At 48.8% G+C, this 20,024-nt stretch overlaps 1 long non-coding RNA gene across 1 annotated transcript in view; it reads left to right on the top strand.

The window, feature by feature from the left end:
• The first annotated feature begins 158 nt into the window (after window positions 1-158).
• LOC121071244 overlaps window positions 159-20,024 on the top strand; it is a 35,941-nt gene continuing 16,075 nt past the window's right edge. The window contains exon 1 of the long non-coding RNA XR_005820464.1: window positions 159-3,205. This is a non-coding gene — a long non-coding RNA (uncharacterized LOC121071244). The remainder of the gene's footprint in view (window positions 3,206-20,024) is intronic.

Genomic DNA, 20,024 nt, shown 5'->3' with positions numbered 1-20,024 from the left:
TGTGTATGTGACACTATGGATACCTATAATTGTGCCACTTACACTGTATGTGATAATTGTGCTGAATTCTCTTGTGATTCAGCATCTCTGAAGTTATTTCAGAGTAGGCAGGAGAACAAGGAGAAATATATATATATATATATATATACATATATATATATATTTAGTTCCATCTAGATTGAATGGTTCCTATAGCCACTTTGCTGGGACATCTGGCATGTTTCTGAGTGGTGACCTCAGTTTTCCCACCAGCTGTGTAACTTATCCCCAAGGCACTCCTTAGCACCGCATTCAGAACCCTTGTGGGAACTGAAGAACTCTTCTGAGAAGCCTAGATGACTGGTGAGGTGAAAGATGAAAACTGCTGCAGCACAGATCCAAGCCCTTGGCTATTTGGCAAGTGGCCATGAAGCTTTGCCTGGAATAGGGTGGGGGGGGAGAAGAGATGCCTTACGATCGGATCCAACTTCAGATCATTTCTTTGATAATACACAACATCATACAACCTAGGAGTGTAGATAGAAAGATCTTTAAAGCAGTGTTTTTTCTCAATTACAGGACTCTCCATTAACAAAAATGGAGCAGGATAGATTTCATTTCTTACAATTAATATTACTCAAATATTATTCTACTTATATTGGATTTGGGGTTATACCACCACAGGTTTTATGTACTTAATTTTATTAAGGAGTTTTATACCTATTATATAGGCATCTATTCTTTTCTTGTCTGGCTTAGTATTTGATAACCTAATGCAGTACATTCAGTGAAGCTGGACTCTTTCCGAAGTTACACTGGTAATTACTGGTGCCTTAGTAAAAAAGTGGGTACATAACACCTTGGTGGAAAGTAAAGCATGTGGCTTGTTTCACCCCAGCATGATGTGCATATTTCCAAAAGGTGATTAAGATGGCTGCTCCAAAAGAGTTCAGGAGTATACATACATCACTCACAGTCACAAACACCTGAATATGAGCAGTTTGTATGACTTCTGGTATGTACAGGTTCAAAAGATAATCCCCATACACTTAATCCACAATGCTGAATGATGGCGATCAAATAGCTGGATATGTTAATGACTTACATAAAGATCCCCCCACACCAACCCCCAAAAAAGTGACAACAAGCTGCTGAATAGAAGGGAGTAAGAGGAGAGCAGAGTGTAAATGAGAGGATGGCTTTGGTTTTAATGGACAATGAAAATATATGTATTGCCTCTACCAGCAAATGGATACCTTGCCAGGGATAGGGATATATGTACCTGCGTGTCTGTGAGTGTGTGTATGTGCCTGCGTGTGTTACTGGAAACAGCCTGTAAATATTGTAGCTGTTGAAAATGGTGAAGGCAGAGAGCTTTTTGCAACATGTTGCAGCAAAAGGACAGTGTTGACAGTGGAGAAACACTGAGAAATAAAAAACTTTTTTCAAGTGTTGTCATTTATTGCATGTTACATTCTCCTAAGATGTCATTCTCACAGATGCCCTATATGATCTACTGAGTTTATTCAAACCACCCTTTAATGAAAGATTCTCTTCTGAAATGATTTCTTTTGTAGCTGAAAGGAAAATCTTGGTTTGTAGGTTTTTTTCAGATGTTCCTTTTCTACTGCACCATCCCTGTTCTTATGCTCTTACATAAGTATTGAGTACCATGTGCACCCGTTCGTACAGTTAAAGTGTTTTTCTTGTCTGTTCAAGTGCAGCTTCTGTATTTACCATAATTTCCCTTCTCTTTGAGTCTTTTTTTCAAGTCACAGAACACTTAGTACTGGTTTATGCTTAGTAATTTTCTATTCTTCATACATCCCAGGAAAATATTTTCCCTAGTGTGTTCTAAGGGGTGTGACTTCAGCCGTTCTGCAGTCCTTGATCTGATAGCCAAGTGCAGCATTGTGTGAAGTCCTGCGAATGCTATGGTTGCATAAAGCACTTGTTGATACAGTGATACTAATTTAAAAATACTCAGCTGCCATCTGTACACTGTAAGGTCTCAGACATCTCAAATTGCTTCATGCTAGCGCAGAGAATTACAATATTGTCTTCCTGCAAGTTAAAAGTGAATCTTTCAAAGACAAGTGATTTATTCGTTAGACAGGTCCAGGTGTTACAGAAAAATAATATTAACGTTGATTTTTTCTTTCTCTTTTCCTGAAACAAAACATCCTCTTCAACTGCCTGGAACTTGCTTCTGTTTGACTGTGGTAGATGAGGGAGTCTGACAAGTGCAACAACTGCATTAGGCTTCCAGGTTATCAATAAAAGGGGGGAGCACAAATGTAACGAGTGGTGTCCCACCTGCTCTTAAGGAAACATGAGTCCTTTCTAATAAAAACTAGCAAGTGTAATGAAAACTTCAAAAGATCTGTAGCTGATACGCTTGCAAACAGCACCTGAGGTTTCAGCTGTATTTTTAACAGGGACAATATCAAAAAAGGAAGGAAGAAAAAGATGTGAGAAGCACTTCTTCCTTTCTGAGGTAGGTTCCAGAATGATTTAGGGGTGGCAAACAAGAAGACAGATTTACGCTGTGGCCTGGTGTTTCTTGCTGTCTATGTCAGCCTAAAGAATGCAACTGTTTAGATAATAATAATTAGTGGACTGGATCCCAGTTAGAGGTTGGAGCCTATGTCCCAGTTTAGTTTTGCATGAGAAGAGCCTGATTCATGTGCTGCAAGACTGCATCTCTGTGGGAGCCAAGGTACTGGGAAGAGGGGGAACACTGCTTCAAAAATATCCTCCTGGGCAGCACTAGCATGACCCCTATCACATGCCTTCCTTGTGGTGCCAAAGGTCATCCTGTAGTTTGTGTGCAATCAGCCTTCCTATGAAAAATAACTCCTGTATAGAAAGGAGTAGGTGACATTTTTTAGCAGAACATTATCACTCATACTTTTAGTATTTCTTGAGAGCTTTCACTTTAGGATGAATTAGCTTAAATGTATTCTGACTTGCCAGCAGTGTTTTGTTGTTATTTTTTGTAATTTTTTTCTCCTAAACAGTGGTACGGAACACCTTGTCAACAGTGTATGGCATTGATGAGGGCGGGTCCCCAACTGCTGTTGGATGGAAACTCAAGTTACTGCCCTGCAGGAAACGAGCTCACACAGCTCAACCCCTCGTGCAATAGATCTCTTTTAACTTCTTCCTGGCGAGTCAGCCTGCTGGGCTTTGCTGCGTAGACGGTGCACCGAGTTATGCTGCGACTGTGAGTACGGGCAAGCATTGCACGGATGTGTTTTGGTCCCTTTTGTCTGCCTTTGCAGTTCGATCAGGGCAAAGCCAGGTTATTTTTCATTACCCAGCTGAGGTTCACGCTGGGGCTCCTATCGAAACAGCGGTGAGAGCTCATCTGCCTTTCAGAAACAGGCCGGGCGCGGTGGGCCGGCCGGCCCTAAGATGGCGCCGGGCCGGGGGGCTCCGGCCGCGCTGCCCGCCCGGGCCCTGATCCCGTTCTCCCGCGGGGCCGCGCAGCCGCCGCCAGGGGGCGGCCGGGCCCGGTGCGGCCGGGCTTGGGCCGGGGCCCGGTGCAGCCGCTGCGCCGTCCCTGGCCGTGCCTGTGACCGGGGAGTTCCCACCTGCCTTTGTGCTTGCTTATCCGTCTGACGGTTATTATATATTTTTAATGGCGCTGTTTTAATCCACCACCACCCCCCGCCACCCAGGCCTCCAGATGTTCCTGCTAAGCCCCGCAGCCAAGCTGCCGGCTGTGTTCGCACGCGAGCAGCTGGTGCAGAGCATCCCTGCTAAGCCGGGGGAGAGGAGCCCGTGGAGCTGAGCCCCTCGTCCCCATAAGCTCTCGAGCTGGCCAGCCTCGCTTGCTGCCATGTCCTCCCCCAGTAGGCCTGTGGTGGATGAGTGCTTGGCGAGGGCAGGGTGAGGATTCTTCCCTCACTCCGTCAGGCCATGCCTTGCAGCCTCAGAGGCCCTGAGGTGCTGCAGAGCCCAGCCATGCTGGCAGCCCTGAGGTGTGTGGTCCTGACTGAAGCTCTCCGAGAGGCAGAGTGAAGCTAAGTATCCCCCTGCTTCTGGTATCACTGTGCCTGTAAGTTTCTGGGCAAGTCTGAAGTCCCGAAAAGGGGCTTCTGCCATGGGCTGCGTTCCTGGGCCATTCTTTGTCCGTTCTCTGTGGCTGGGACGCATTGGCTCTCTTCTGTGATGGAAGAGGTCTGGCTGGGGAGCACCAGGCGTGTGGGGAAGGGTGGCAGGTGGTCCTCTGCCAGTTAGCTCGGTTCTCCTTGTAGCCAGAGCAGGACCAGTTCTCTGACTAGCACTGATCCCGTGGCCAGGGAAGACAATAAAGGAGAGGAACAGCCAGCAAGAATAAGGAAGACAAATCTACTGGGAGAAGGGGACACGAAAGACGAGGGAGGACCGCCTTCATCTTTCTGGCAGCAGCAAGCGATAAAGTGAGGGGCTCCTGTGTTGCTTCTCAGCCTCTTTACAGTAACTCCCCTAAGTTTCAGAGAACTGGAGGTGCATTCTTCAAATGGGCCAATTAATTTTGAATACAATCCTGGTTTAGCAAACACCGGTCTTGGAAACTACTAAAAAGGTCACAATAAGCCACTTTTTTTCACTGTAATGCTTCCTATATTTCATGGTGCATCATCGTTCTCCTCCAACATACTTTGTCAATACTACTCCAACACTTTGGCAGCAGCGCATGTGACACCTACAGGCAGGGATGTTCCCCAGTGACCGGGACAATTCCCATTCTCCTCTTCTCGCCCTGGGAACATCAGGGCTTTGGAGCAAAGCAACTCTCCCTCCCCTGCGATGTAACTGCCATGGTACGTTAACTTCTCCTCGTGCACTTCATATTTGCCAGCGCTCCGAGTGATTAGCCCTTATTGTTCCCCGACACCCACGGAGGGAGGAAGCCGACTCCATCCAAAATGTCTCTCGTTGCCAGCACAGTTGCGAGCACATTAGCTCAGATGTGAGGAAAGCAAAATTCTTCACAGCTTATCCCTCTGTGCATTGCAAGGCGACAGCTTTCCCTGGAAGAACAAGCGCTCTGAGGTATATTAGGAGCAATTACAGACTACAGCTTCCCCTCTTGCTGTCCTCCTTAGCTCAGCGTTGTTCACTGTTAAAGGAGCGTTTTGTTCTGGAAAACACCTTCAAGACCATCAAGATCCAAGCTGACATCCATGCCCCGTGCCTGGCTGCAGGGAAGAGCCTGGCACTTAGTGCTTAGCAGCAGCGTCTGCCATGAGCCTCCCCACATGCTGCTGCCTCCCCTGCCAGCCTGGGCTGAGCCTCCAGCACTGGCCTTGCTTTCCCCTCGTTTTGTTTTGACTGAAGACCAATGCTAAGCCACCAGGTGGGATCAAGCCAAAAGGTGATCGGGTGAAATCCCTGCAACTTTCTGCCCAGGCCTTGCCCCTGCCTGTGGCGCTTTGCGTTGAGAAACCCCTCTCGAGCATGATAGCAAATGGAAGCGACTCGTGCAATGAATAATTGCCTCCGAACACAGCGTTGGCTGCGATTCTAAGTTCATCTGTATGTTATGCTATGCTGCGTGACTCCGTAACTATCTTTGACACACCTGCTTTTCATTACAGAAAATGGGTCCCCTGGATACAAACTGCAGCCCGTGCCTCATCACAGGCTCTGCACGTGTGGGAGCAGCAGAGGCAGCGCAGGAAAGCCAGGCTGGCACAGGGGCCATGGCACAAGGACCATGGCATGGGACTCCTGGCCGGGCACCCACCCGGGGCTGCCTGCTCGCCAGGGCATGCTGAGAAGCTGAGCTTTGTTTTTCTGCCCCAGTGCTGAGCGGCGGCTGTGCCAGCGATCAGCGGTAGGGGAAAAAACACAGCTGACTTTTGCAGTTCGGCGTGGTGTACCAGCACGCCCACACCGATGTTTCTTTCCCGACAGGAGCCAAATTGCACAGCTTTATGTAACCAGCTAAATAAAGCGAGCCTTGGAGGAAGGTGGTAACGCGGCCCGCTTCCCCATGCCCGCTGCCAGCCCCCTGCCCACCCCTGGGCTGCTGCTGTCTCCTTGTCCCCAGTGTGGGCAGGGGTCCCTATTGCTGGTGGCCATTCTGCTGGTGGCACTGGCCGCTTACGGCCAACACCTGGGGATGAGCATGGCTTCACTACCTCTCGTGTTCTCATTCAGAAACATGCACCTGCCCACCTGCTTCTCTAAATGGTTTTCCTCACCAGTCTTGAAGCTGCAGAGGACACAAATGTTGGCAGCAAAGGGAGCCTACCTACAGCTGGGCAGGGGACAGGCAGGTGCAGAGAGCTGCTGGAAGGCTGGCTGTGACTCAGCTGCTGCACCCGGGGCTGCTCTGCCGGGGAGAGCGGCTGTGCAATGGCTGGAGTGAGCAGCCAAGCACCAGGGCCCGGACTGCAGCCGGCGCTCCCCTGCCCTGCTGCCTTTTGGATCATTTTGGCTCTTGGCACCTCCGTTTTCATACCTCCTCGTAGGTGAAAACAGCTTTATCCACCTCATGGGAGAGGAGCACTGTGGGAAGTAATTTCTATGTGTATTTGTCATGCTGTAAGGGTTTTCACAGTAATGCTGCAAATGGGAGCTTCAGAGCATCTCATCCAGGAGGCAGGAAGGGTTTCTGAGCAACCCCAGCCCCTCAGCACAGAGCATGTGTGTAAAGGGACACAAGCCTCACCACAGCTGCTTTCTGGGAGTGCTTCTCCCCACCCTCGCCAGGCGTGCCCCTCTGCCACCCCTCTTAGTGCTTCTGAAGTGTGCCCAGGGTTGCCTTAGTTCTCCTTACAGCGTGCTCTGTTTTCTAACCAACGGCTTACAAATAAGCTGTAACAAGGCTGAGGGAGAACAATGACAAGAGACAGCCATCAGTCTGTCCCTGGATGCACGTACCCTCTGTTAACTAACCTCTGTCAGCTGTGCCGCGAGGTGGGGTATGTGCAGGTGTGTATGCATGTCTACACTGGCTGCATAAGATGCAGATTTTGCAAGGCAGAGATTGGAAAAAATGTTCTTCTTCTGTGTGAGACCGCTCATATCGTTCTGCTAATGGAAAAGGTGGTTTTGCGTGAGTTTGGACATGCCATTGTATGACGATGTGTAAACAATTTATGCATGTTTTGTGAACAATTTAGATTAAGTACTGTATATAATACCTTATAACTGAAGGCAGGAGGATTTGTAAGGTTAACTCAGATACAACGTAAGCACAATGCAAACTGAGCAATGAAATAATACAGACTCTTCTTCCCCCAGATTGCACTGTAAATGGGACTTAGGCAAGCATGCATGTTTTACCTGATGGAAAGATTTAAAGAAATTCAGATGTCTTTGGTCCAGATAAGAAGGGGGAAAAGCTATTTTGTTCTTGGCGTGGTGCTTTGTAACACAACAGCACACTGCCAGGCTGCTTTGCCACGTCAGGTGTGGATATCTGTAGGAGCACCTCTGGGCATCTTTTAGTCCACGTGTGCAGGCTTCTGTCTTCCCTTGCCCCAAGGCGAGCGGCTGCGAGCAGAGCTCCATGTGGGCGTGTGCTGAGGGCAGCACCTCACAGCTGCTCCCTCCCGAGGGATGCAGCTATTTCCACCTGCGAAACCCCTGGCTGTGGCTCCCAAGACCCGGCTTTTTCTCACCAGCTCCTGAAGAAGTTACGTGGGTGAGATGGTGATGAAAACAAAGCAGCAGGAAGGAACAGAAAATGCTCTGTTCTCCCTGCAAAGAGCAATGCTTTGCTCCTTGAGGGGAGGCTCTAATGAGTTTTTATCACGAGCTTTTCATCTCTCCTCCTACCCAGCTGAAGGTTCTCCCACGGGATGACAAATTTGTGAATGGTCGGGGATGCTCGCCAAAGTTTTTCCAAAGTAGCAGCTGAAATTTAGAGAGTGTTGCTTCTCTGGCCAGGCTGACATTATTAAGATATGTTGACCTTCACGAAAATCGCTGATTAGCTGAAACGGGCAGAAAGCAGGCAGGAACGCAGCTTCCCCAGTGCTGTTGGCCAGTTTTTGTGTCCGATGTACTTCCTTTATTGCTCCCAAGCGATGCAAAGAATTTGATTTTTTTTTTTTTTAACGCTTTAGCTATCCCTCACCACCTGCATTTCTCTTGACATCACCGCGCTGCTCCGCGGGCACCTGGCATCTGTTCGCTCGCGTGCTGAGAGCTCGCCTAGACAAAGTGCTGATGGAGGCACCGGGCAGCTCTGCTCATCAGAGCTGCCTTGTTTCTTCAATCAGCAGCTCGCTGTGCCCTGCGCTGAGGGAGGATGATGTTGCAGTTCAGCCTGAGCCTTCCCTTCAGCATGCGGCTACGCTCACTTTCTGGCCGGTGTTAGGCCAGAGCGTCACCTTGCAGCCGAGCTGGCAGCCACCACCAAGGTAATCGCTCCCAGCTGAGGCCGTGCAGAGAGAGAGGGGCAAGCCGTGGTGGCCACACCAGTGCGCGAAGGAGCAACGTGGGCACCTCTCCCTGTGCCTCCCAGCGCTGCTCAGGGTAAGCGCCTCTCCCTGGAAGCTTATTTCTGTTGTGCCACAAAGTTGGATGAGTGCTTCCGAGAGATTTGGACGAGAGATTTGCTGCCCACCATTGCCTGCTTGTTGTGTTTTTCAGAAGTGGTAGTGGGGGTGATGAGGAAGAGGAGTGCTCAGACAGGAGGAAGAAAGGGACTGCCAGTTTCTGTTACTGCCAGCAAGGGTGTGCATCTCAGCGAGCCTCGGTTCTAACAGGTCTTAAAAGATAAGACAGCGCTTGCTGCTCATTGTAGAAAAATACTTCCATGAGGGATTAAACTGAAGGCTTTATCAAGGTCCAGAAGGGCGTTTCAGAGGGAATGATTATTCCATGTAACCATAACAAATACACTTTCCTAGACACAAAACAAATTCGTTGTGCTTCATTATCAGTTCTCATACGTGATGTCTGAGTGTTTGTGCTGATGGTTTCGCTCAGGCTTTTTGCTCCTGGTGGAGGCTTGCTGTTACCCTCCCGGCAGGGCAGGGAAATGACGAGACTGACAGAGTGATCCACCGGGTTTTCTGTATTCATGAGGCTCTGTGCCCGTCACGGGGAGATGGAAATCCTTGTCGCCAGGGAAGGACATGGGAGGCTCGAGGCAGATCAGTTTGCGTGCTCTTCCTAATAAGCGCTACTTTTTCTCCTGTGGCCGTGCAGCCTCCCAGAGCTAGAGCTGCCTGAAGGGCCAGGTATGATGAGCAGAGCTGCCAAAACCTTTCTGTGTCAGTGGAAAGCCCCTGATTATCACAAGAGGCTCTAAACGTAAAGGTGACATTCAAAGGATCATTAAGATAACAGCCAAGATGAATTCCTTTCCAACTTCACTTAATAGATGTTTTAGTTTGAAATCATCTTTCCTGGTGACTTCACCAGGAAAGAAGGAAGGAAAGGCCAGCACGTGAGACCTGAAATACGCAGCCTACTCTTTAATTAGGTACAGGCAGCTGCTTAAGAAAGCAATAGCTTAGCCAGGAGAGGTAATGAGATTAATGGGAGAAGTAACAAGAATGCTAATATATGTGACAAATAAGTATTTTTTTTTTTTTATCTTTCACCATGAAAGCCCACCGGAGAACACAGCACCAGCCCCTGCTGGATGGTTTTCCAGGACAGCAGGTACAGACACGACACAGACAGAACCACCTCCACCAGGAGAGCCAGCTCTCCATGCATGCGGCTCTGTGGAATCATGGGGATCTGATTTTTTTTTTTTATTTTTTTTTTTTTTACTGCTAATTTTTCAGTTGTTGTCTGCTTGTTGGATGGGCTTCCCGCAGCACGCTCTCCAGTGCTCTCAGCAGGCTGGGTTTGAATGAAGCATGAGCATGGACCGTGTCCTTTCTGTCTGGAAACTGTCCCACACCACAGCTTAACAGTCTGCCCTGGTTGGCCAAGCTGTAGTCAAGGAACGTTTTGTTTTTCCTGTTATAACCTTGTGACTTTTCCCAGAAAGATATATAGATGTGTGTGCATGTGTGACAGGTTCCCCACCCTGAACGTTAACCAGATTTTGCTAAGCCCTCTTTGCTGACGTCCCTGTTCCTGTGCATACCTCTAATATTTACTGATAGCTGGGAGAGCATTGTTGGCAGTCCAGAGGTGTGCTTTCTAGTTGGGATGCTCCATGACTGTCTATTGTATAGTAAATTAGTTATTTCACAATACATTCATATAAATGCCCTTTCATGTTCTTTTCCACCTACTTCTAAGCCTGCCCTGACACACTATTTTAGAATTTCATTTTGTGTTGGATTTTCCTTGGTTTAGAATTGAGCGGAAATGCAGTCTTGGCACTTTTGGTTCTTCCTGTTCTTCATAAGATCTGTCTGAAAAAAGGCCTTAAAATTGCTGGACTTCGTGGTAGAGACTGGCAGAAACAGCCCTGCTAACAGTCAGCTGCAAGGAGCAGCCGATGAGAACAACCTGAGCCTGTCTGCCTGCTGAAGCAGAGCTGTTATCTTGCACACATTCATATTGCTTTGTCCAACTTAATTCTGAGCGTACCAAGTAGTGGAGCTTCTGCCACTTCACTCTTGAGAGATAGTTTTGCATATCTCTTCCTCATACTTCACATTTTCCCCTCCTATCTTTAACCGTGAAAGCTAATTCCACCCTGGTCCATTCTGCTAATGGGCTTCTTGCTCTTCATAACATTTAAACCCTCTTAGGTCTTCCATGTCATCAGCTGACTGTGCTACAAGCAGTAACTCTTTGCACCTTGGTCTTTTCCTGCTTGCAGCAAATTAAAGTTTTGCCACTGCCTTTAGGAAGCAACGCTATAAGTCTTTAAACCCACCTCATAGGAAGAGTGACGGAAGTTGTTCAACTCACTGTTTGGAGAGGAAAAAAAAGAAGTGCAACAAAAAAAGTCAAGGAGAAAAATAATTTCAGCATGAATAGAACAGTTTGCTTCCTTCCGAGGAATAATATTTTTAATTATACATGCATAAAGATCTGATCAAAATGTTGGGTTTAAGCAAAAAATAGAACCGCTTTGTTTATAGCAGTTTGCCTTGATCTTCTTTGCAGTCATTCATTCCTTACTGTTCACTTTGTTCGTCTCCCTCCACCAACTTGTCACTACCCGAGCCAAAGAAAGGCTGCTCGGCCAGGCGGACCTCTAAATGCTGGCGGTGTCTGCAAGTAGCCAGGCTAATGGCCCGGATGATTTTGCATTGGCAGCTGCCTACAGCACACAGCTTTTTTCTGCACCGTTTTCTCCCAAGAAGCCACGATAGCTCGATGTAAGTACTGTACGGAGGTGCATGTGGAAGGAGGACAGGTCCCTCCGTGGGCTTCTGGCAGCATTGGTGGGGCTGGGAGCTGGCAGCCGCATCGGTCCTGCCGAGCGAGCAGGAGGTGGGCATCTCTGCCAAGCCCCTGACCCATCAGGAGGCAGTGGGACGCCTGCGGCCAGCAGACGAAGATGAAATCTCTTTTAATGAGTGAACCACTAAGCTCTTCTGGACTCAGGGCTTTCGGCTTCCCGGAGACAGAAGCTGGGCTGAAAGGCCTCAGCGTATGGGCTGAGCACTCTGACAAATGTGCGTTTGCCCCAGCAGAATGGATTTTAAATGAATCTACCAGCTAGAACTGCAAGCTTAGGAGATTCAGCGAGCATGTGATGAGGTGGAATATATTTGGGCCTCGGTAAAATGTTAAAAAGGAGTTCTACAAAAATCATTCAATCTAACAAAGACTTACCATTTTAAAGGCTGCCCAAAGCACTACTAATAAGGGATAGCTGGTGGCAAAATGCTGCCGGAGAGCACAGGAGGTGCTGTGATGTGTGGTGTGAAATAGTCAGTAGCCTGCATTCAGCAACATCCCCATGCAGGAGCTGGGTAAGGGAATAACTCTTAACCGATTGCTCTCCCTGGAGCGCTGAACAGGGAGCAGTGGGCTCCCATGAGCTCAGAGAAATGAAATAGGGCTGGGAATAATGTGGGGAAATTCGAGCCAAATGCAGCATGATCCCAAAGCACGGCAACTCACTGGACAGGCCTGGTGGCAGGAGCACTGGCTTAGGCTTGGCAGCAAGCAGCAACTGATGCATAAATCTGCAGAGCGACAGACTCTCCCAAGATATTATTCTTTACTTATTTCCATGGTATCTGAGCACCGCAGAGATTATATAAATAGATGCTTTCTGGAGAAACTCTTCTCTCTGCTAGGGTATGTTAGGAATGTTAGTTACAAGCTTTTTACTTCACAGTGGATGGGTGGGCTACATTGAGAAGACCAAGGCTTGTTTTTAGGCTCAGTTACAGCAAGATCATCCCATTCCAGGGCAAGGCGAAAAGAAGCTGTGTTTCCCAGGGATAGCAGGAGCCAGCAGGGAATTGCAATGTGATTCAGTGCCCCAGGCAGCACTGGCTTTGGAGGGTCAGGGTCTACATTTGGGGCAGGAAGAGCTGCACAAGCCCTGTGCCTTGCACAGACCTAACTGGTGCCTGTGAATCGTAAACCCTAAACTGGTCTGCTGAGCCCTGTCCTGAGTGCGTGCCGAGGAGGACTGCCCGGAGCACAGCGTGCCTTCCCTGAGTGTTGGAGGGCAATTAATGCCAAGGGGTGTTGCATCCCCAAAGGGCCTCGAACTTACGAACAGAGGAAAAGAGAAACTGGCCGAATTCACTGCAGCCTCAATGATCTATAGATGATAAACGATGAGCAATGGCAGAGTCGTCAGCTCGATCCATGCCCAGCACTGACTGTTCCTGTGAGTGCCAATAAGGGAAAAAAAACAACGATTTCATGCTGCCCTTGGATGTTCTGCTTGTGCTGGATGAACACTGAATTGCATCTGACTGCAAAGGGATGCTTAAACCTCAGGAGCTGCTGTTTGTATGCAGCCTTCACTCTTGGTTTTGTTCCAGTGCTTACATGAAAATATGCTTTTCAGAATTGCCCAGGAAATGGAAATCACAGGAAGTTCATACTGCAGATGTAGCTCTTTTTTCTTTTTCTTTTTTTTTTTTTTTTTTTTGGTGAAGTATGCCTCACAGCCCTAGGATAACTACGACAAGGTGACACAATCTCATCAGTTAGTGGTGAGGATTCACTGCAGGTATTCAGCTGCAGGGAGCTGTGGAAACAACACGGACCATGCCAATCCACATCTCCCAAAGAACACTTCACCAGAGTGCGCAGAGCCCTGCATTCCCAGCTGGCTGATCTCTTTCATGGACAGGCTGTGGAAGGATGACAAATGGTGGTGGCTTCCCAGGGAGCAAGTAGACTTGCAGGAAAATCCTTGCATTGTACTCATGCAATGCTGCTTGCCAAGAAACTTTGGAAACCTTCCTTCACGTTGTTTGAAAATGCATGGAAAATAAATGTGATTTTATTTTATTTTATTTTATTATTTTATTTTTTATTTTTTTCTTCTGGGAAATATTAGCAATGTACTATTTTCCTAACTAGAGAATGTTTTCTTGCAAAATTTTTTGCTGTTTCTCCTCATGTTAGTAGGACTTTTATTCAGTTCTGATAGGAGGAAGAGGAACAGAAAACCAGATCCTTGCCAGTATTAATTCCATGTGGAGCAAAAATGAAACATGGAGGTGCCATTTCCACGTGAGCTGAGGCTGAAGCCCTGGGTGGCTGCAGGTGCAGGCCAGGACGAGGCCTCACACACGGCGGTGCTTGCAGACGGAGCTGATGCCAGTTCTAGGGCCGGACAGCAGCACAGAGGTGAGAGTTACCCTTCTGCTTTGCTGCCTGACCTGCTGTCTGACTGAGCACCTGCCTGCGGCCGAGCTCGGCTCTGCTACCCAGACTTTTGCTCATAAACTCAAGTCTCTGCCAGACTGCTCCCTCCAGAAGGGCTGACGTGACATCACTGCTGAGTAAACAAAAACCAATATCGAGTGGATTAGCTGGAGAGCGCATTCAAGACCACAGCTATAATGCCAGATATCTGAGTCAATCGAAATCCCATAGATCTCCTGTGTTTAATAACCACTGGGATATCTAATCCATGCTTTAAAGCAGTTATGGGCAGGCAAGGAAAGCAAGGGTTACTCCCCAACAGTGATACTTACCTATGAGAAAAGAAAGAAAACAAAATGAGGCAGCACACCAGCCTGGAAGCAATGTGGAGCCCTGGTACAACTCATGATACCTGTCTGAAGTTAGATGCAGCGCACCCCAAGGCTTGTGGGGCTGGTGGGGATACTTGTATCTGCTTGGGCTGCCTGGTCCAGGGAGTGACCATGGTGGTGCTGCTGTAAAACCACCGGGGAGAAGACCCAAGGGACTACACCAGCATCTCAGTGGTACTTACATGAGCAGGACGCAGCCAGTTGTTGTTTTAGTGCTTCTAGGCTTTCCTTAGGCGTGGGGGAAAAGTTAATTGCTGTCTGAAAGAGGAAGCTGCATTTTGTGGTTGAAAGATTATTTCCCAACCTCGTGGTTAGCAGAGGAGTCCCAAAGGGGCCACACAGGCCAAAGGAGAAGTGCATGGCAAGTGCAGATGAATAGGGGAAGTTGTGTTTGATGAATGCGTTCTGCTGCTGCTGCTGCCTCATGGAGCCAGAGATGCTCCAACATGGTTAAAAGATGGATGGGTGCTCTAGGGCCGATGTGGATGTCTGGGGACACAGCTGAGGTTTAGGCTCTGGGGCTAGTATGTGCTGGAGCTGTACAAAGAGAGGAGCTTCAATGTACTGTTGCTGTCTGGGCAGCCCCGAGTGAGCCACCATGCACACCGGGACTGCTGGCAGCTCTGGCAAGGGGCAGTGTGGCTCCAGCCTCACTCGTCTCAAGCTTGCCCCAGGTGCCCTCATGGCATTGCCTCTGCCAGCACTAGGAGCTTGTTCCAGCACAGGAGCACCTGAGCACTGCAAGGCTTTTTGCTCTGGCGAAGCAGAAAAGAGTTAACTCCCCCTCAGTTCTCCTCTAGAAGAGAGAAGATGGAAATGTTTCATACCGTGCTATTTTTAAATCGTTCAAGAAATGTATTGCTAACAGAAGAACAGCATAACTGACGTTTCCCAGAATCAGCTGGTGAAAGTGCACAACACAGCTCCTCTTGGGCAGCCCAGGCAAGGTAAAATGACTCAAAATACATTGCAAATAGAAAGAAAAAGCAGAAAACCATTACAGAGCTCTGTAGGCAACACCCTGAAGTCCATTTTAGCTGTTAGCCATTGTACTTAAGGCAATAGAGAGCAATTAAACAAGGAGACCACTGGAAGGTTTGTTTCCCCATTGTACCCCCAAAATAGCTCCAGCTCCTTGCCAGTGCAAGGTATCACACTGACAGGGGCAGAGATCAAAGGCATCTGCCCAGCTGCCACAAAATGCTCTGTAATGAGGGTCTTCATTAAAGTGAGAGGGCCCCCGGCCACTCCTGTGGGGTGGACTTTTGGGTGATGCTGACCTCTCTCCACCATGAACAGGGCTGAGAGCCACCAACTCGCTTCACGGAGTCCACCAATTGACTCACATAGTTCCCCTAGGGAGGCAGCATGCGGCATTAATTAATGGACATAAAACTTGCTCGGAAGCAGGTACAGGTATGACAGCTCCTAATAGCTGTACATGAAGGGCTCTGATATGCCCGTGTAACCAAACAGCGACTGCTACGCTTCGACAGCAGACTTAGAACATCTTTCTGAGGGCTTATTATTTCAGAGGGCTGCTAAGTATAAATTTTGCAGTGGTTCTCCCAGACTAATTTTCATGTAGAATAAATTCAAGTGTGAATGAATGTGGGCTGTTGCGTGGCCTGCATTAGCCAGGAGGTCAGGCGAGGAAATTAGCCCGTTCTCTAGTGACCTTGCAACATGGGAAGGAAAGCAGCCCTTTGTCCAGGCACACCAAGAAGTGATGGAGCAGGCACTGCCAGGGGCATGCTGCAGCAAGTGTGAGGAGCCTGTCACAAAACACCCTTCTTGGTGGAGTGGATGGTGACATTTCTACCCAGACCTTAAATGCGGCTTCCCCGTTTCACCTGCCTCCAGCGCTGCTGAGGTGAGGGATGGCTGGAGAAAGGGTCTCCCCTTTCTCTGTGGGCTGTCAGAAGAGCAAGCTGATGGGTGTGTGAGCAATATGGGCACATCTAGCGTGTGACTTGTGGGGCCTTCCGCACTTACAAACTGTTGTTTGCAAATATTTGTGGTGACAGCTAGCAGCAGGCAGGCGAAATGCACGGAGGTGGGGACATTTCCAGTCACAAAGAAGCAGTGTCAGCGGGTACCGGTGATAGCATAGATGTGCCCTTGGCCAAAATACAGCTGTTAGGAACTGCCTGGGGACCTGGCATGGGTTATACAGTGAGCAGCTGCCGTGCAGAATGCAGCAGGTATGTTTTGATTCAGCCTTTCCCTGCAGGGCAGCTTTTAGGTATAAGGAGTCTACTGACTACAGGACAAGTACCACAAGTTAGGTGGAAATGGTTGTTAGAAGATCACTAACATGCTTTATTCTCTGGTAAAAACTTTGTGTTCATCCCTTGAAAGGGATCCAGAAGCCCAGTGGTGACGTTTTTGGTATAACGGTGATGTTACTGCATCTGCAGCACTCTTGCCAGAGGGCGTGTGATTTGACGCTCCCCATTCAGGAGGCTCGTCTGTACAAAACCAAAGTTTTCTTTTGTGATGAGGTTGCTTAAACATCTGATATGATTCTATCTATTCTATTATATAACTCTATAGCATATGATTCTATAATCTGGCAGGCTTCTGCAGAACAATCGGGCCTATCTTCCTGTCTGCTTCTGTCCCACATGGATTCCGCAGGTGCAGGCCGCCATGGCTCCCTGGTCTGGTCACACACCAGTGGTGGCATGACGCTGGCTGCAGTTCCCCAAAGGCAGGGCTTTTTCTCCTGTGCCCACAGCCAAGTGATGTCCTCTCCAGGGAGCCAGCCTGGACAAACACTTTGTGTTCTTCTCTTTGGTCTAACACCGCCAGCCAAGGGAGGCCGCAGCTGCTCTGAGGGCACTAGGCCGAGGAGCAGAGCGGTGAGGTGGGAGGACGCTGCTCATCACCGTCTAAATGCAGAAGCTGTTGCAAAGAAGGGTTAAGAAATTTGTCCAGGGCCCCAAAACACGTGGGCGGCAGAGCCACGAGCTCTTGCTCCCGCTTTGATCTCATCACTGAAGTAATCTCTGTCCTGTGGAAGTAGCAGTGGGAGGGACAGCTGAGAAGGACTGGAGTAGGAAATGCCATGTGTAGGAAAAGAGCGGGTAAGTCCAATTTCAGTCTACATCTTGTGTGTGCAAAGGGGGCGGTGGTGGTGCAACTTGCGTAAAGGGTGGTTTCCACAATTGGAAATATTTAATTAAGTGAATTATTTTCCTAGTAGTACTTTAAAAGGTTATATACCCAATTAACTGTGCATTAGACTTAGCCTGAGCCCCATTTTGATATGCTCAGTGGACTGTGAGGAATGTACTGTCAGCTTAAGAGAGACAAAAAAAGGTAGAAGTCAAATTGGTGGCAAATGAAGTTTCTGGCTCCTTGTCAAAGCACCCGCATGCCTCATTACCTTGGTTTAAAGCCAACAGACTAGCTTAACGGGGCTGTTTATTACTCCCTCCCCTTCCATCTCTGCTGAAAAGTAAGTTGTAGCTGCAAATCCTCTCTCCTACTTTCACGGGCACGTACCCTTCCTCAGCCCGCCATGCCCGTGTGGTGCTCGCACCCTGCTGACAGAGCCATTTCGCACCATGCCCAGTCTCGGTGCCGGCTGTTTCTGCTGGCAACACCATGACGTGGTGCCACTGGACGTGCAGCCAAATGATCCTGGGGAGAGGGAGGGGGTGTTAACGAGATAATAGAAGCGTATGCCCGCTATTTTCTGCCCCAGAGTAAATGTGGCTTTCCCTTGGCTGTGAAGCTTGTGTATCTGTTGGAAAGTGGCTCTGTCAAAGAGAAGAGTTGCCTTCTTTTTTGCTCCAGCCCTCACCACATGGATTGTCACCCTTTCTTCCCCTGTTTTCTCCGTGCCCCATGCAGCACAGCCCCCTGGCAGGGTGTTCAGCTCCCCATTGTGCTCTGGCCCCTAGCAGCGACCAAGTACATGAGGACACCGCAGGAGATAGAGGCAAATGGGGGGTACGTGCCCTGTCTGTAGCAGTACCTCCTGCTGCTTGTGCCTGTGTAGGGGGTGGCAACAGTTGAATGGCAGAAGAGCTTAGATTTAGGAAGGGAATTAATTGCAATGTGTCTTAAAATTGTCTACCCATCTTGTGTACGGCAAATTTTCGGTGGGTAGAAAAAGGGCAGACAACAGTCTGTTATATGGACAGATACAACCTCAACATTTAATTGTGGTCCCTTGATTATCTTTCCTTACTTCTTATCTCGGCCTTGTGTCAGCTGTTTGCAGCAGAAGTTTACCTTGTACGTGCCAGCCATGGTGGAGCCCAAACCACAAAGTACTGAGAGGTAGTAATAAGGGAATAGTCACCCTAGAGCAGCACTGTTTACAAAAAGCCAGAACTAGGGGTGAATATGCAGATGATTTTGTATTTGGGGAAGTGAGGCCTGTAGGAATAGGAGGACTGTTCAGACATAAGCTTTGCTGAAGTTCAGTGTAGCTGAATACAAAATTGCTTGAGCACCTTGACTCGGCATTGCTGACAGACGGGGCAGGACAAAGGTGGCTTTGCCTTCCTCACCTATTCCCTTCAGTTTCAATAGGGACTCATCACAGCTGCAGGCACCACTTCGGTTCTCCTGAAACATTGTGAAAGAATGTGATGATGTAGCTTTATTATTTTTAGCCTGTTTTGCTAAGGGAGTTACGCTTATGCAACTACGTCCCTGCAGCCCTACCCTCCCTGCCCCTCACACACATGCACTGGTACCTTCTACATCTGTAAGACGATTTTAAACAAATTTGAGAGGGAGCAGAGGTCTCAGAGCTCGTGATTCGGGCATGTGGGTAGACAAGAGACTCACACGCTGGTGGGACCGCAGCAAAATCTTGGCCCCAGCTGCTCTGGGAGGCTGTTCCCGGCTGTATCCTCCGAGCTCCCGTGCTGGGACTTGCCCTCGCAGGTGCGAAGGTGGATGGGTGTGTAAGGGTCAGGGATGGGACAGCAGGGAAGGCTGCAGGGCAGAGGGTGCGAATCCGTGGCAGATCAGACTTGAGCAGTGCTGGCGCTGAGGGAGCTTTGTGCTTTGTCTGAGGGCGATTGGCGCCTTTAGTACGGGTCTAAAGCAGTTTGGCTGGAACAGTTCTCAATAGGAATCGAGTCTGCTTGACTGGATCAAGGAAACGCTGGTGGAACTTGCTGTGGCATGTTTGCAGTCCCTGTTTCTAGCACAGGCAGGACAAAGGACAACCTGATCTGAGGGAACAGCGAGTGTGTGTGTCAGCCATTCTTTCTGAGGAAAGTGAGCCTGAAAGCATAAAAGAAAATCTGAAAGCTTAGAGTCCCAGGCTGCATCCTCCCAGGTGAGGTTGGTTCTCTCCTAATGTGCAGAGAATGCTAAAGCTGTGAGACATTTGTTAAAACACGCGCAAAGCCCCGGCGGGGTGAGAAGTAATTTGCACAATAATTGCAGAAGGGGACGAGCGAGTGTGTGTGTGCCTGCTGCCCTGCTGGGACTTGTGCAATGTGGCATGATAATGTCCTGGAGCTGCCTTCCTGCTTCTGTCGGGAATGACCCTAAAACCCAAGGACAGGACAGGTAGCAGGTGCCAGCAACCGCCCTCAATAAGGAGCCCAAGCTGAAAATCATCTCAGCCACCTCAGCTCTCCCACAAACGAGAACGACTGGTCTCCGGGGTTTGCAGAAGGCTGGTGGTGTCTAGGTTTCACTGCGCACAAAAAATGTGCATCAAACAGCCAAGCAAATAGGGAAAAAATGAAGAAAAAGCTTTTATAGCAGTGGAACATGGTAGAAACAGCCCCTGGAGAACTGGGATTGTGAGAGATTTCACAGAGAAAAGAGAGAACCCCCTTGAGAGCTTATCTCGGATTTGGGTTATTTGAGAGGAAGAGCAGAGACTCGGTAGGTGGAGGTGGGAGCTTCCCTGCCCTTCACACACCCCAAGCCCTCCCCAATATTAGGCCAGCCTGGTAA

The sequence above is a fragment of the Cygnus olor genome, chromosome 5, assembly GCF_009769625.2.
Source record: "Cygnus olor isolate bCygOlo1 chromosome 5, bCygOlo1.pri.v2, whole genome shotgun sequence".
Lineage (NCBI taxonomy): Eukaryota > Metazoa > Chordata > Aves > Anseriformes > Anatidae > Cygnus > Cygnus olor.
This window is presented reverse-complemented; position numbering and strand designations above follow the sequence as displayed.